This window comes from Bombus bifarius, unplaced genomic scaffold, assembly GCF_011952205.1.
Source record: "Bombus bifarius isolate JDL3187 unplaced genomic scaffold, Bbif_JDL3187 scf7180000008046, whole genome shotgun sequence".
Taxonomy (NCBI): Eukaryota; Metazoa; Arthropoda; class Insecta; order Hymenoptera; family Apidae; genus Bombus; species Bombus bifarius.
The window spans coordinates 1-15,650 of record NW_022884412.1 but is presented as its reverse complement, the minus strand read 5'-3'; the positions used below and the strand labels follow the sequence as shown (position 1 = coordinate 15,650).

The following is a 15,650-nucleotide window of genomic DNA, read 5'->3' as shown; positions in this document are numbered from 1 at the left end:
CGGTATCGAATTGACAAACAGAATTTTTCTCATACAAAGTAAGTCACATTAAGTATGTGTATATGTATAGTCGAAGCAATGCAATTAAAAATTTTTCTATTTTAATTGGAATTATTTATCACAGACATTTTACCGAGCATTCATTTTATAAATCTTATACATATACATATATATATATATATATATATATATATATATATATATATATATATATATATATATATGTCGGAGATGAAAGAACACCGGAGCCTTTGGAATTTTGGATAATCCCGCAACATTGTAACCTAGAGTCTACTATAGCTGTAATTGAACAATTGTAGTTATTCAACCCGATTGTAATTGTTCGAGAGTCGTGATAATGAGCTTGGGCTCGAGGCGACAGTCAGTCGCCAAACGTAGCCGCGGTCACGGGATGAACGCTTTGTCTAACAAAGGTATGGAGTAATTCTATAGCTCTCCTTAAAAGAAATATTCGTGGCGACACGCGACAGTAAACATTCCAACGGTTTCTGTTCTGTGGCTCGCCACACGCAGACCCTATTCTTCGAGTAAGATGATTGCCAGATGTCGATGCGTCTCCGCAGTACATGTTCGGCTAGCTCGAGGGCCCGTTATAAATCTTAAGGTTTAGTTAACTAAAGTCCTTCAAACAGACAAACAGTCTTTGTCCCAACTACGGGAAGATAGGGGAGACATATTTTTCAACGAGCGGCGTCTCCCACTAGCAACTTTCCCTCGAGGGCGGCTAGCATCTTTTTCTAACCACCGATATGGAGATTGACCAATTAGCAACGCCAATTTCCCTTACTTTCTGAACGAAGGCTTTTCTCGACGAATCCGATGATCTCGTGTCCTTAGACACACCCCATTATAGTTTTCCTCTGTGGCATGATCGGGACGGGAAAGACATTCTTTCTCGCGATCTCATTGATGAAAGGAGTAACTCTTTACGACCAGTGAATATTACGCGTCCGACTTAGATTTTGTGAGTACGTTCATCTATCATCCCGTCGACCGTGGATTCGTTATTGAACCTAGGATCATTGTCATTAGTTTCTCGAGCACCTAACTACCGCGGTTACTTGCCCAGTTCTATAATAATCGTATTTGCACTAGTCAATGTCGCACACGCACACGCACACGCACACGCACACGCACACGCACGCGCGCGCACACATGAATATACACACACACACATATATATACAATACAATAGAAATACTTTCGTGTGCTATTATACGTAGTTCGATAGTTTACATTTCACGGGCCCCGTGTTGCACCCGCATTGGTTTCGTTCCTGTTTCCAACGTATAAGTGTAGCGTCAGTGATTCGCGTGACGCGACGTAGCCTTCAACGTTTGTTTTTCTCCGTTTATGCGTTGTGTGTTCGTTTGAATGAAAATGTCGCGAGTGTTGTAACAAAAACCACGGAAAACAGAAGAAGAATACGGGAGCAAAAGGAATTCCAGGCTACAGCAGAATGCCCATTGCCCAACAGGGTTTCGTTCCATGGTATTTCAACGAGGTAAGCTACCTCTTTTAGTACGCTTCAAGGCGCCTCTGTTCAACCAATTAATTTGCGTCCAACACCATTTTAACTTCGTATACTCAGAGAAAATATCGTTCTTTTGTATTTTCTAACTCTGATCTATGTATAAATTTACCGCGACGGGTCATTTCTACGGATTAACGTATCTTATAAAAACGTTGCGTGAAATGTTAATAATATATAAGTCTTGAAACATTTGTACTAATTTCATAGAGGAACGTAGTTGGTACCTTCCGGGTGGCATATTGTATGCTTGTTACATGAACTTTCCAAATATCTTACAGTTAAATGGTTGGATTGTTTACTAGAATAAGCAACACAACATTGTTTTTGATTTATTGTGAATGAATTTATAGAATCATATTATTTTACACATATACACTATCGCGCAAAAGTATCCCAACATTTGATTACTTTTGATATTATGTTATTTAATTGCACAATCAAATTGATAGTATGTGCCGATATATAATGATTACGATCTGTATTATTATCTTATTCCTATGATGTGGTTTTAACATAGGTCGTAACAAAACGGTCAAAAAATTCTTTATTCTCAGACTCTGTAGCCTGTAAGAAACGAATTAATTAATTAAGAATCTCGTTGTAACCTACAGGTTCGGAAAAGGCTGATAGGCTTTGGTCTACGTGGTGGTTGGGAATTTTCATTCGTTTCGAGTTCGCTTAGCTGATAAATAGTGAATGTGCATTTCTTCCAAAATAAAGAAGAAAGCGAAGTCGATAGAAACGTGGGTCAAATTTGAAATCATTTCTCGATTATGTGGAGGTTGATTAAACGCGTTGCTGTATATAGTGATGAGACGAGTTGATATTTGGTGTAGTCAAATGTATTTAAAACTATCGGCAGTACTCTTCTAACGATCTCCCTCTAACGAATTTAAATTCGACTTCGGTTGACGGTTGCGCGTAGCGGCGATATTGTTCTGTCCGGAGTTTGTTTATTATCAAGTTTCGTACCTCGAGACGGTATCAATGCCCCGAGGCAAAACAACAACACGAGTTACTCTCGATTCGCATCGTCCTATGATTCATATGCCGCTACAATATGCAATCGAATAAAGTGATAAATAGCTTGTGGATGTTTACGCGTCTCTGAAAATGTTAAAAGATATAACATGTTTAACGCGAAGTATTCGTGATAATATTCGCTGCAATTTGAAATATCTGCGTGCAGTCTCGTAGATTTTGAATAAAAATTTATCTTTTATCGAAAAATACATACATGTTTTGGCCTATATATAGCTTTATACTCTTGTAAACTAAAAAAGAAATCGAAAAAATGTGATGTTGACTCTTGGAGTAAAAAATTCATTTATATCAATACTACTTTTAGAAATGCACCAAGAGAAGCAAGACAAATTATTGGCGAAACACAGGATAGTCATTTCCGATCCAAAAAAAAACGCAACTAAAATAATATGTAGATAGCTATTAAGGCAACATGCAGATATGCAAAAAGAAAAATAAATGTGGAAAGATACATAAAATCAAAGAGATTTTGAAATTATAAAGTTCTCCTGTGTTATGTCTAAAATGGAAATAATAAAGTCATTGAAATGATCCATCATTTCAAACTAATATCGCTTCTCTTTACTTCAGAACTGCTATAAACATTTTAAATATCATTATGTCTTGGTTCCCTTGCGAAGTTCTCGAAGAATTTGTCAAATGATGTCATCAACAATATAAATAATCGTAAAAAAATGTATATTTGTGTTTAAAAAATAGGCGAATAAAGAGAAATAGGATAATCGAGACTGATGAAAAAGGATCAACCTTTTCAGCAATGGCAAGGCACATCCCGCATCTGATACAAGCGGAAGAGAAATCAATTCCTATCATGTCGCACGGTGAACAAGAACGCAAATACGGAATCTTTTGTATAATACTACTCCAAATTCTGTTGAGTCGCAGTAATAATAATAATCGGGTGTTGACTTCTGCTCGTTTTTACTTGAAGTCTGCTCGTTACCTCTTTGACATTTGGAGGATCGTTTTCTGTCGAAACCCGTTCCATCTGACGTTAAAACCAATAAAAACAATATTACGATAAAGACTTTTATCTCCATTGTCGTCAACTTCCGTCAAGTCTTCGTTTTCTGCTCGCTGGATATAATACGGATTCCCAAAAACTTTCTTCGTATGAAATTTTACTAATGTACATTTATCAAACATTGCACATTTTAAAATAGGTTATCATTATAAGATTAAAAAAAATAGCTAAAAATATTTTGAAACAGAAGAAACCAATTTTGAAGTTTGTTGGCCCGGAAATGTCATGGTAAGAAGGTATACTTCGATATTATTTTTACTTTCGATAGGCGTCGCTGTCGTTGCTGTTGTCACATACGAGACACAACAAATCACGAAATTGACAAATCACCGGTGATCTCCTCGAGTCGCAGTTCGAACGTTTCACAAATAAGTTAAAGAATTGAACTTTAGATATAGTGGTAAAATTTATTGCATGAATCCAACAGAGTGACGGTTCAGAGTGTTATAACAAAGAGGTATATTTTGTCTACTCCATTAGTGCTTCTAAGCGTGTGATACTGTCGACGATTCGCCTGTGCATGATTATACATTGAGTAAACGTATAGTCTGAGTTGGAGTTTTGATGATTAGGATAATCGAAATAATTCATAGCCATGGTAATATTTTAACTAATTTATTTTGTTGTCTTTTATAGGCCACTGCAATGAGAAAAGAATTCCTGAAGCCAAAGAAAATGATACATCCAAATAGCAGAAAGTCTATCGCTATTACGAAAAAAGCCAAAAAGTAAATACAATTACTATTAAATTGTGTGATTTTGTTATGTACATTTCATTTATTTTATATGATTATATAATACTTTTGTGTACTAAAGAAGGAAATGGACAATGTGTTTTGTTTCAGAATATCAAATAGACAGAAGGCAGAAATGTCCTGCTTGATAAAACAGAATTCAATAGGAGAGAAAATATCGTGGATCAGAAACAATATGATTCCAGGCGTGTGTCCCTATACTCCAGAGATAACTGCAAGTTTGTTAGAAACGGAGGTAAAACAAAAATGTATACACATGATGATACAGAGATTGTACATTAAAGATGTGATTAGTTATAGTTCTATATTTGATCCAAAGGTATGTAGCAAGAAATGATGAAGAAATGGAAGAAATTACTATTAAAAGGTCTATAGGTAGCAACAGGAGTAGACAGCATGCTAGGAGGGAACATATAATTAGAGTAGAAAGAACTAGGAGAATATCATACACGTGGAATAGGTAAAGAATTACAGCCAAATTTATTTTCAATATATCCTGATGTACAAACCCTCCTTTATTTTTCAGAAATTTCTGATATTTTAAATGCAACTCAGTGTGAAATGTTATTGAATTGGAATAATGAATTACAGTGTGCGAATAATTTTAAATTTATAAGGTTTGGCGAGAAAGATTTAAAGAAAGTATTAGAGCTAAGAAAAAGAATGAAAATAAGCCATATTAGACTATCCAAATCTCTATTAGCTATGCCTGTAAACAAGAAGAATTTATTCAGCAAGCCAATTGATTTAGATGAAAATAGTGTAATGGAAATAGAATAAATTCTGTAGATATGTCTTTTTATCTTTCATCTCTATTTAAAAACAAGAAAACAGAAGAAAAGCGAACAGTTTTTTGTTTGCGAAATGCTAGAAACCGCATTTCGTCTTGCTCTTATCTCCCACGAGAAACAGTCACGTCACAAGATACAAGAGTACGATAGAAGAGAAAAGAAAATGTTCGATTGTGAAATATACAACAAAACTGAAACATGCAGATGAATCACGTGCACGTTATGAATATTCTGCATCGTTCCTCCGCCTTTCCTTCATTTTTTTCGCTAGCTGCTCCATTATTTAAGAACGAAGATATAGTAATTACTCTCAAAGTTGTACATTTCGAAATGGTAGGAAAATCAATAGTACAATGATAAATATACGATTTTAAAAGCTTTTTAGATTTCTTACATACTTAGCATTAATCAAATAGCTTAGTATATAAAAGAGTTTACTTATGTCGCATGTTATAAATGCAGCTGCGTTCGTTACAACAATTCCAATTCCAAGGAATTTCTCTCGAAGATCGCAGTGAAGAATTTGCTTTGTTAAATTATTACTGGTATACTTCGTCAACTTGTGGTATATCGATACAATTTGTCAACCATCACTTTTAATAGCTTCTCGCTAATAAAAACATTTCGTACCTATTTAATAAGAAGCAGTATATTCTTAATTATTTAGAAATTTACTTAATGATGTTTAAAAATACGAATATGTTTAAAAATTATAATGTAAATATATATATTTCATTTTATGTTTTACTAATATATCTCTAATTTAGATTAAATATATGAAACTTGAAAGAAACTTTTAAAACTTTCAACACATCGCATACGTTTCAAATTTAGTGCATAGTTCTTGGGTTACATTACCTTCACTTTCCAAAGATTAATCTTAATATATGGATTTAATGCATTATACAATAACCTCTCTTTGTCAGAAAATTTTAGAAATTATCTATATGATCATAATCTTATTTCATGGTGGATATATTAGATTCGATGGACTATATCTTAATTTTATTTTATATTACTATTAGTAGAACAGTAAGTAGAAAGGTTACGTATATGCACTGTTACATAGTACGAATAAGCATACAATTTTTTATATTTCGCTTGTAACAGCAATCTGTAATTCTGTAATTATCTGTCTTCACATAATACTTAAAATTCGCATTTTAAAATCATAATGAACAATATGTTCATTCTGAAAATATTTGTTAAAATACAAGATTTTGTTAAAGAAATCATGTTTGTTGATGTACGCATATATACGTGTGCACTTTAGTGTTCAAATTCTTATAGTTATCTGGTTTGAAAATATTCAGTTCATAAGTTCGTAAAATGTAAGAAAATTTTTGCGGCGTTTGGTATTTCAATTTCTCGCGCGCATTGCATACAAACGAAGCCTCGTCGCCTCAGCCAATCAAGAATCGGCTAGGCTCACTTTTAGCGGGATACCACCATTCTACCGTCGAAGAGCGAGACTTTTTTCTGTTTCTTTCCATTGGTAGACTATTTGATCGTTTTTATTACCGGTGGCTTGTATCATAAACTTTTGAAACATAAGTTCGATATAAGTTTATTTAAATCTTTGATTTTGTTTCGTACAGTTCATTAATTGCAGGACTGAATAATGAAATAATTAGCATTCTATTCCATGCTTTTTCATACAGTAATGTTTAGTAACGTTTCATTTATGATATACACATTTATGATATGACAATCATATATACTATATATATATGTATATATATATATGTATATATATATATAGTATATATGATTGTCAATAATATATATATATATATATTATTATATTTAACTTAATATTTAACTTAATATGACGAAATTATACGTAATTCTATAATTTCTCTAAAAAATACCAAAGTGGAACTAGACGTAATGAAATAAGAAATCATTACTTTTATGAGAGTTCAAATATCTTCAACGTTTTTTTATTTTAAATAATTTTTTCCTCGAGCTGTACTACAAAATAAAGTTTTGAACAATTCGATAAAATAATTAATATATTATCAATTGAAATTAAAATAAAAATTGAAATATCTCATATATTATATGAATTGTAAATTCTTGACGAGAACATCGTAGCGTCACTAAATCTTTGTCAACAACTTTTTGTTTTCACGAGAGCTCTACAATACCAGACACGTGTGAACACATATACAAAACGTATCCTTGAGTGTTCCAGGAATTTGACGAATCCTATTCGTGTATGTATGGATAGCCGACAACTCTAGCCCCCTACTCCTCCCTAACCCAAACTCGTCGGGTAAATCGCAGTATGGGATGTCAGTTTAGCGTAGACAATCAGAGGAATCAGACGTATATCCATCCGTGTCATTTCGCGACAGGTGGCTTTGGCACTTTGGTAGACATTTTTCTACCGTTCAAACTCACACTATTGTTATTTTCATTTAATTGTACGTTTTTCTTCAATACTTCGTTGTAATCTATTATTTAATTACCCTTGTTTTTCCGACTGTCTTTTTGGTTGTCCCATTTGCCGGTAGCTCGTGCAATATGTTTTCGAAAAACAATTTGACCCTGATCATTGTTTCATTTTCAAATGATTTATTCTTTTTATACATTTGTTTTAATATTTCGCTCTTTTTTTGTGCAGATTACTATTATATGATACCGAGGGGAACTTTGATGTATTAGAAGGATGCTGTGAAATTCGAAAGGACGGGATGAAAGTCAAGAGGACACCATGGTGATTAACGATAAATTTGATAACTTTTCGTCGAAATGTGATAATATTTGTTCACTTTTAGATTAACTCCATTTCTTATAAATATTTCGTGATATTATCGTAATTAATATCTAATATAACAAATTCTAAATTCACGGTTTATTAGAACACCAAGATGAAAAATGCAAGATTAAAGAAATTATTTTTTTCTTTCGAATATATTAAATTATATTTCCGAAGAAATTGAATAGATTGTTTAACATAAATTTAACATAGATTCTCTCGATTCTGTTTCATTTGAGTAAGAAATTCAAATAACTTTCTCATTTTGCTTCATTATTCGTAAATTGTCTGTAATATAATATGGACTATTAATTTCGTTTTTCTCAATAACTTTTATTACATTTGAGAAATTACGTTATCACAGACTAGTTAAAACAGTTTCTGCATATCGCGTTATTTTCGTATTGCGCAGCTTTGTTTAACGGGCAGAAAAAGTGCGCCATGTTGCATTAGAACGAAGTCAAGTAATGCATAAAATATTTGAAATTGTAATGGCGGACATTCTATTTGGCGGATAACTTTTACAAATCAATCGTATTATGGAATATTCATACATATATTTGACAATAATAAAAAATACTTTGAAAATATTTTAAATATACTAACGATATATTTTCTTTCGCATTTTTGGTATAATATTTATGTGTATATTTTCGTGCTCTTGATATGATATATGATTCTACCTATGGTAAATAAATAATAATTAATTCGTAGTTCTAAGAAAGCAGTATTTTCGTAAACAAACACTCGACAGAAAAAAGAAAAAAATTTCCTCTTCCTATCCCCTACCTCTAATAAAGTTTTCTTTCAGAATATTTTTATGTCCGCGCGCAATGCGGTCGGTAGAATCAGTGTTTGCTGCTTAATATTGATTTAGAGCATAATAACTTTCATTAAATGTAATTATAATAATCAGACGCGAAATTAGGGTCAGTGTGTTCGCCGATTGTCAGTTGACATAACGGACGCGTTAGTCTGTTATTCTTTTTTTTTTTTTTTGTTAAACATTCGTTTTCGATAGTAGAGTCGCAGGTCACGCAAGGAGGATAAAGCCTTTCCTGGAACTCAAAAATGTAACTATTGTCGTACGTTGTATTTTAATTAATTTATCGAACTAAAATCTTAAAATTTTGCTCTTGAAATACGCAATAAAAATGTTTGATAACGTTCGGAAATCGATAGAGCCTCAATTTCTAAGTCATTATTATGTTAAAGTTCCACTTTTTATGTAGTAATTAAACTTTATTAGAATTTCAATTCTTTTTATTATTAAAATTTCAAGTTTGATTAGAGTTTTATTCTTCATTGTTTTAAGTTTTCTAACCATCACAAGTACGTTTTCAAGAACAGATTATAATATTTAACATGTTTTGTTACAGGTTTTTCATAACTTCCATTTTTTTATTCTTCTTTGGGAAGGATGTAGCGGTGTTTTAAATTTAAGCATGTAAGAATCTTCACACTTTGTATTGTATTAACTTTATTCCTTGTCTTTCGCTGTAATTATTATTAATTAAAAACTAATATCTGGTTTTAAATTTTTATATTAGAATCTTAATTTCAATTCTAATTAGAGTTTATTATAATTTTAATTTCTTTTTCTTTTTAATTTCGTTTTAAGTCCTCATAGTGTTTCATATTTTATTATGTTAAATTTTTTGATCAACCATCACATTTTTCAAAACAAATTATAACGATTCATATTTCGTTAAAGGTATGTCACTTCTTCCCCTTCTTCCTGTTCTCTGGAAAGGACCTAGTGGTGTTTCAAAAGCCAAAAATGTAAATAACTATGTATTTTTTATTTTATTTAAGTCGATTCCTTATATTTCATTTAATAATTTAATTAAATAATAATTAGATAATTTAAAAAATAAAATTTGATTGAAAATTTGACAACTTGTAAAGTTTTCATTCTTAAATTGAATGTTATTGTTAAAAATTTTTATTTAATAGAAATTAGTCTTTTATTGTTTCAAACTTTTAAAGTAATTAACACCGTCATTACGAGTAAATTAAAATATTCTATGCTTTATTAAAATTTTCTTCCATCGAATTCGATGATTTCAATTTGATGACGACTTGATAACGAATCCCTTGGATCAGAACAATATCGAACACGACATTCTTTACATCTAATCGTGAGTCGCATGCGTTTTTGTTCTTCAAGTCACTCAATTATATCGAAGGATGAAAGGTCCGAATCGACACGGGCAATTTGTTATATACGTAGAATTTTTGACGAGCATAGTGACCGCGGTTATTTATTATACCCGTGAGTAGTAACATTTTTGTCTATATTTTATTTATTAGTTTAGGATAGGTTTTCTTGCACACCGCGTTTTTAAATGACGATGAATATATATGTCGGAGATGAAAGGACACCGGAGCCTTCCCTTTGGAACTTCGGGAAAACCCCTTAATACTGTAATCTAGATTCTACCATAGCCGTTATTAAGCAATTGTCGTCATTCAATCCGATTGTATTTGTTCGAGATTTGTGATAATGAGCTTGGGCTCGAGGTGACAACCAGTCGCCGAACGTAGTCGCGTTCAAGGGATGAACGTTTTGCCTAACAAAGGTATGGAGTAATAGTATAGCTCTCCTCAAAAAGAAATAGTTGTAGCAGCACGGGACAATAAACATTCCAACGGTTTCTGTCCCGTGGCTCGTCACACACAGACCCTATTCTTCGAGCAAGATGTCGATGCATCTTCACAGTACATGTTCAGCTAGCCTGAGGAGCCGCTATAAATCTTAGGGTTTCGTTAACTAAAGTCCTTCAAACAAACAAACAGTCTTTATCCTAACAGTCCCTAAATCTACCACCTACTACAGGGAGATACGGAAAATCTGCTTTTCTCACGAATGACGTTTCCCGCTAGCAACTTTCTCTCAAGGGTGGTTAGCATCCTTCTTCAACCACCAACCTAGAAATTAACCAATTAACAGAAACGTCCATTTCCCTCACTTTCCGAACGAAGGCTTTCCTCGACGAATCCGACGATCTCGTGTCCTTAGACACGCCCTATTATAGTTCTCCTCTGCAGCATCATTGTGACGGAAAGTCATTCTCTCGTGAGGTCGCATTAGCGAGATACATAGCGTCTTTACGCTCTGTGGATATTCTACGTTTTAACAAAGACTTAGTTCAGTAATACTTGTACCGTAGACAAGCAAGTGGAGTACAACTTGGATTTTGGAAGAAAGCGCATTTGGTTATCCCGTTGACTGCGGATTCGCTATTGAACATAAGATCATTGTTATTAGCATCTCGATTATCTAATTACCACGGTTACTTGTCAAATTCTGTAATAATCGTATTTGCGCTAGTAAATATCTTCTATGGTATAACGTAATACCATATAACGTAATACGTTATAACGTTATACCATATAACGTTATACCACATAACGTAATACGTCATAACGTTATACCATATAACGTAACACGTTATAACGTTATACCATATAACGTAATACGTTATAACGTTATACCATACAACGTTATACCATATAACGTAATACGTTATAACGTTATACCATATAACGTAATACGTTATAACGTTATAGCATATAACGTAATACGTTATAACGTTATACCATATAACGTAATACGTTATAACGTTATACCATATAACGTAATACGTTATAACGTTAGACCATATAACGTAATACGTTATAACGTTATACCATATAACGTTATACCACATAACGTAATACGTCATAACGTTATACCATATAACGTAATACGTCATAAATTTACACCATATAACGTAATACGTTATAACATTATACCATATAACGTTATACCATATAACGTAATACGTTATAACGTTATACCATATAACGTAAAGCATCATTTCGTTATACCATATAACACAATACGGTATAACGTTATACCATATAACGTAACACGTTATAACGTTATACCATATAACGCAAAACGTCATTTCGTCATACCATATAACGTAATACGTTATAACGTTATACCATATAACGTAATACGTTATAACGTTATACCATATAACGTAATACGTTATAACGTTATACCATATAACGTAATACGTTAAAACGTTATACCATATAACGTCATACGTTATAACGTTATACCATGTAACGTAATACGTTATAGCGTTATACCATATAACGTAATACGTTATAACGTTACACCATACAACGTAATACGTTAAAACGTTACACCATATAACGTAATACGTTATAATGATGTATCATAAAACGTAACACGTTAAAACGTTATACGATATAACGTAATACGTTATAACGTTATACCATATAACGTAATACGTTTTAACGTTATACCATATAACGTAATACTCTATAACGTAATACCATATAACGTAAAACGTCATTTCGTTATACCGTATAACGTAATACGTTATAACGTTATACCATATAACGTAAAGAATCATTTCGATATACCATATAAAGTAATACGGTATGACGTTATACCATATAACGTAATACGTTATAACGTTATACCATATAACGTTATACCACATAACGTAATACGTCATAACGTTATACCATATAACGTAATACGTCATAAATTTATACCATATAACGTAATACGTTATAACTTTATACCATATAACGTTATACCATATAACGTAATACGTTATAACGTTAGACCATATAACGTAATACGCTATCACGTTATACCATATAACGTAATACGTTATCGCGTTATACCATACAACGTAGTACCATATAACGTAATACGTTATAACGTTATACCATATAACGTAATACGTTATCGCGTTATACCATACAACGTAGTACCATATAACGTAATACGTCATAACGTTATACCATATAACGTAACACGTTATAACGTTATACCATATAACGTAATACGTTATAACGTTATACCATACAACGTTATACCATATAACGTAATACGTTATAACGTTATAGCATATAACGTAATACGTTATAACGTTATACCATATAACGTAATACGTTATAATGTTATACCATATAACGTAATACGTTATAACGTTAGACCATATAACGTAATACGTTATAACGTTATACCATATAACGTTATACCACATAACGTAATACGTCATAACGTTATACCATATAACGTAATACGTCATAAATTTATACCATATAACGTAATACGTTATAACATTATACCATATAACGTTATACCATATAACGTAATACGTTATAACGTTAGACCATATAACGTAATACGTTATAACGTTATACCATATAACGTTATACCATATAACGTAATTCGTTATAACGTTAGACCATATAACGTAATACGTTATAACGTTATACCATATAACATAATACGGTATAACGTTATACTATATAACGTAATACGGTATAACGTTATAACATATAACGTAATACGTCATAACGTTATACCACATAACGTAATACGTCATAAATTTATACCATATAACGTAATACGTTATAACATTATACCATATAACGTTATACCATATAACGTAATACGTTATAACGTTAGACCATATAACGTAATACGTTATAACGTTATACCATATAACATAATACGGTATAACGTTATACCATATAACGTAATACGGTATAACGTTATACCATATAACGTAATACGGTATAACGTTATACCATATAACGTAATACGGTATAACGTTATACCATATAACGTAATACGTTATAACGTTATAGCATATAACGTAATACGTTATAACGTTATACCATATAACGTAATACGTTATAACGTTATACCATATAACGTAATACGTTATAACGTTATACCATATAACGTAATACGTTATAACGTTATACCATATAACGTAATACGTTATAACGTTATACCATATATCGTAAAACGTCATTTCGTTATACCGTATAACGTAATACGTTATAACGTTATACCATGTAACAAAAAACGTCATTTCGATGTACTATATAACATAATACGGTATAACGTTATACCATATAACGTAATACGTTATATCGTAATACCATATAACGTATTACGTTATAACGTAATACCATATAACGTAAAACGTCATTTCGATATACCATATAACGTGATACGTTATAACGTTATAACATATAACGTTAAACGTCATTTCGTTATACCATATAACGTAATACGTTATAACGTAATACCATATAACGTAATACGCTATAACGTTATACCATATAACGTAATACGTGATAACGTTATACCATATAACGTAATACGTTAAAACGTTATACCATATAACGTAATACGTTATAACGTTGTACCATATAACGTAATACGTTATAACGTAATACCATATAACGGAAAACGTCATTTCGTTATACCATATAACGTAATACGGTATAACGTTATACAATATAACGTAACACGTTATAACGTAATACCATATAACGTAAAACGTCATTTCGATTTACCATATAACGTAATACAGTATAACGTTATACCATATAACGTAATACGTTACAACGTTATACCATATAACGTAATACGTTATAACGTTATACCATATAACGTAATACGTTATAACGTTATACCATATAACGTAATACGTTAAAACGTTATACCATATAACGTAATACGTTATAACGTTATACCATATAACGTAATATGTTATAACGTCATACCATATAACGTAATACGTTATAACGTAATGCCATAAAACGTAATTCGTCATAACGTAATGACATATAACGTAATACTTTATAGCGTTATACCATATAACGGAATACGTTATAACGTTATACCATATAACGTAATACGTTATAACGTTATACCATATAACGTACTACGTGATAACGTTATACCATATAACGTAATACGTTAAAACGTTATACCATATAACGTAGTATGTTATAACGTCATACCATATAACGTAATACGTTATAACGTTATACCATATAACGTAATACGTTATAACGTTATACCATATAACGTAATACGTTATAACGTTATACCATATAACGTAATACGTTAAAACGTAATACCATATAACGTAATACGTTATAACGTTATACCATATAACGTAATACGTTATAACGTAATGCCATATAACGTAATTCGTTATAACGTTATACCATATAACGTAATACGTTATAACGTAATACCATATAACGTAATACGTGATAACGTTATACCATATAACGTAATACGTTAAAACGTTATACCATATAACGTAATACGTTATAACGTTATACCATATAACGTAATACGTGATAACGTAATACCATATAACGTAATACGTTATAACGTTATACCATATAACGTAAAACGTCATTTCGTTATACCATATAACGTAATACGGTATAACGTAATACCATATAACGTAAAACGTCATTTCGTTATACCATATAACGTAATACGTTATAACGTTATACCATATAACGTAATACGTGATAACGTTATACCATATAACGTAATACGTTAAAACGTTATACCATATAACGTAATACGTTATAACGTTATACCATATAACGTAATACGTGATAACGTAATACCATAACGTAATACGTTATGACGTTATACCATATAACGTAATACGTTATAACGTAATACCATATAACGTAATACGTGATAACGTTATACCATATAACGTAATACGTTATAACGTAATACCATATAACGTAAAACGTTATATACCCATAACGTAATACGTGTGATAACGTTATACCATATAATGTAAAATACGTTAAACGTTATACCATATAACGTAATACGTTATAACGT

General features: G+C 31.6%; 2 long non-coding RNA genes and 1 pseudogene across 2 annotated transcripts; all 3 read left to right on the top strand.

Moving 5' to 3' along the window:
* The first annotated feature begins 1,244 nt into the window (after positions 1 to 1,244).
* LOC117207771 lies at positions 1,245 to 5,548 on the top strand (annotated as a pseudogene).
* A 1,481-nt stretch (positions 5,549 to 7,029) lies between these two features.
* On the top strand, positions 7,030 to 8,646 carry LOC117207773. Its single transcript, XR_004487588.1, has 2 exons — positions 7,030 to 7,598; positions 7,799 to 8,646. It is a non-coding gene; the product is annotated as an uncharacterized LOC117207773 (long non-coding RNA).
* A 280-nt stretch (positions 8,647 to 8,926) lies between these two features.
* Positions 8,927 to 9,743, top strand: LOC117207772. Its single transcript, XR_004487587.1, has 3 exons — positions 8,927 to 9,006; positions 9,313 to 9,380; positions 9,648 to 9,743. It is a non-coding gene; the product is annotated as an uncharacterized LOC117207772 (long non-coding RNA).
* Positions 9,744 to 15,650: the final 5,907 nt, after the last annotated feature.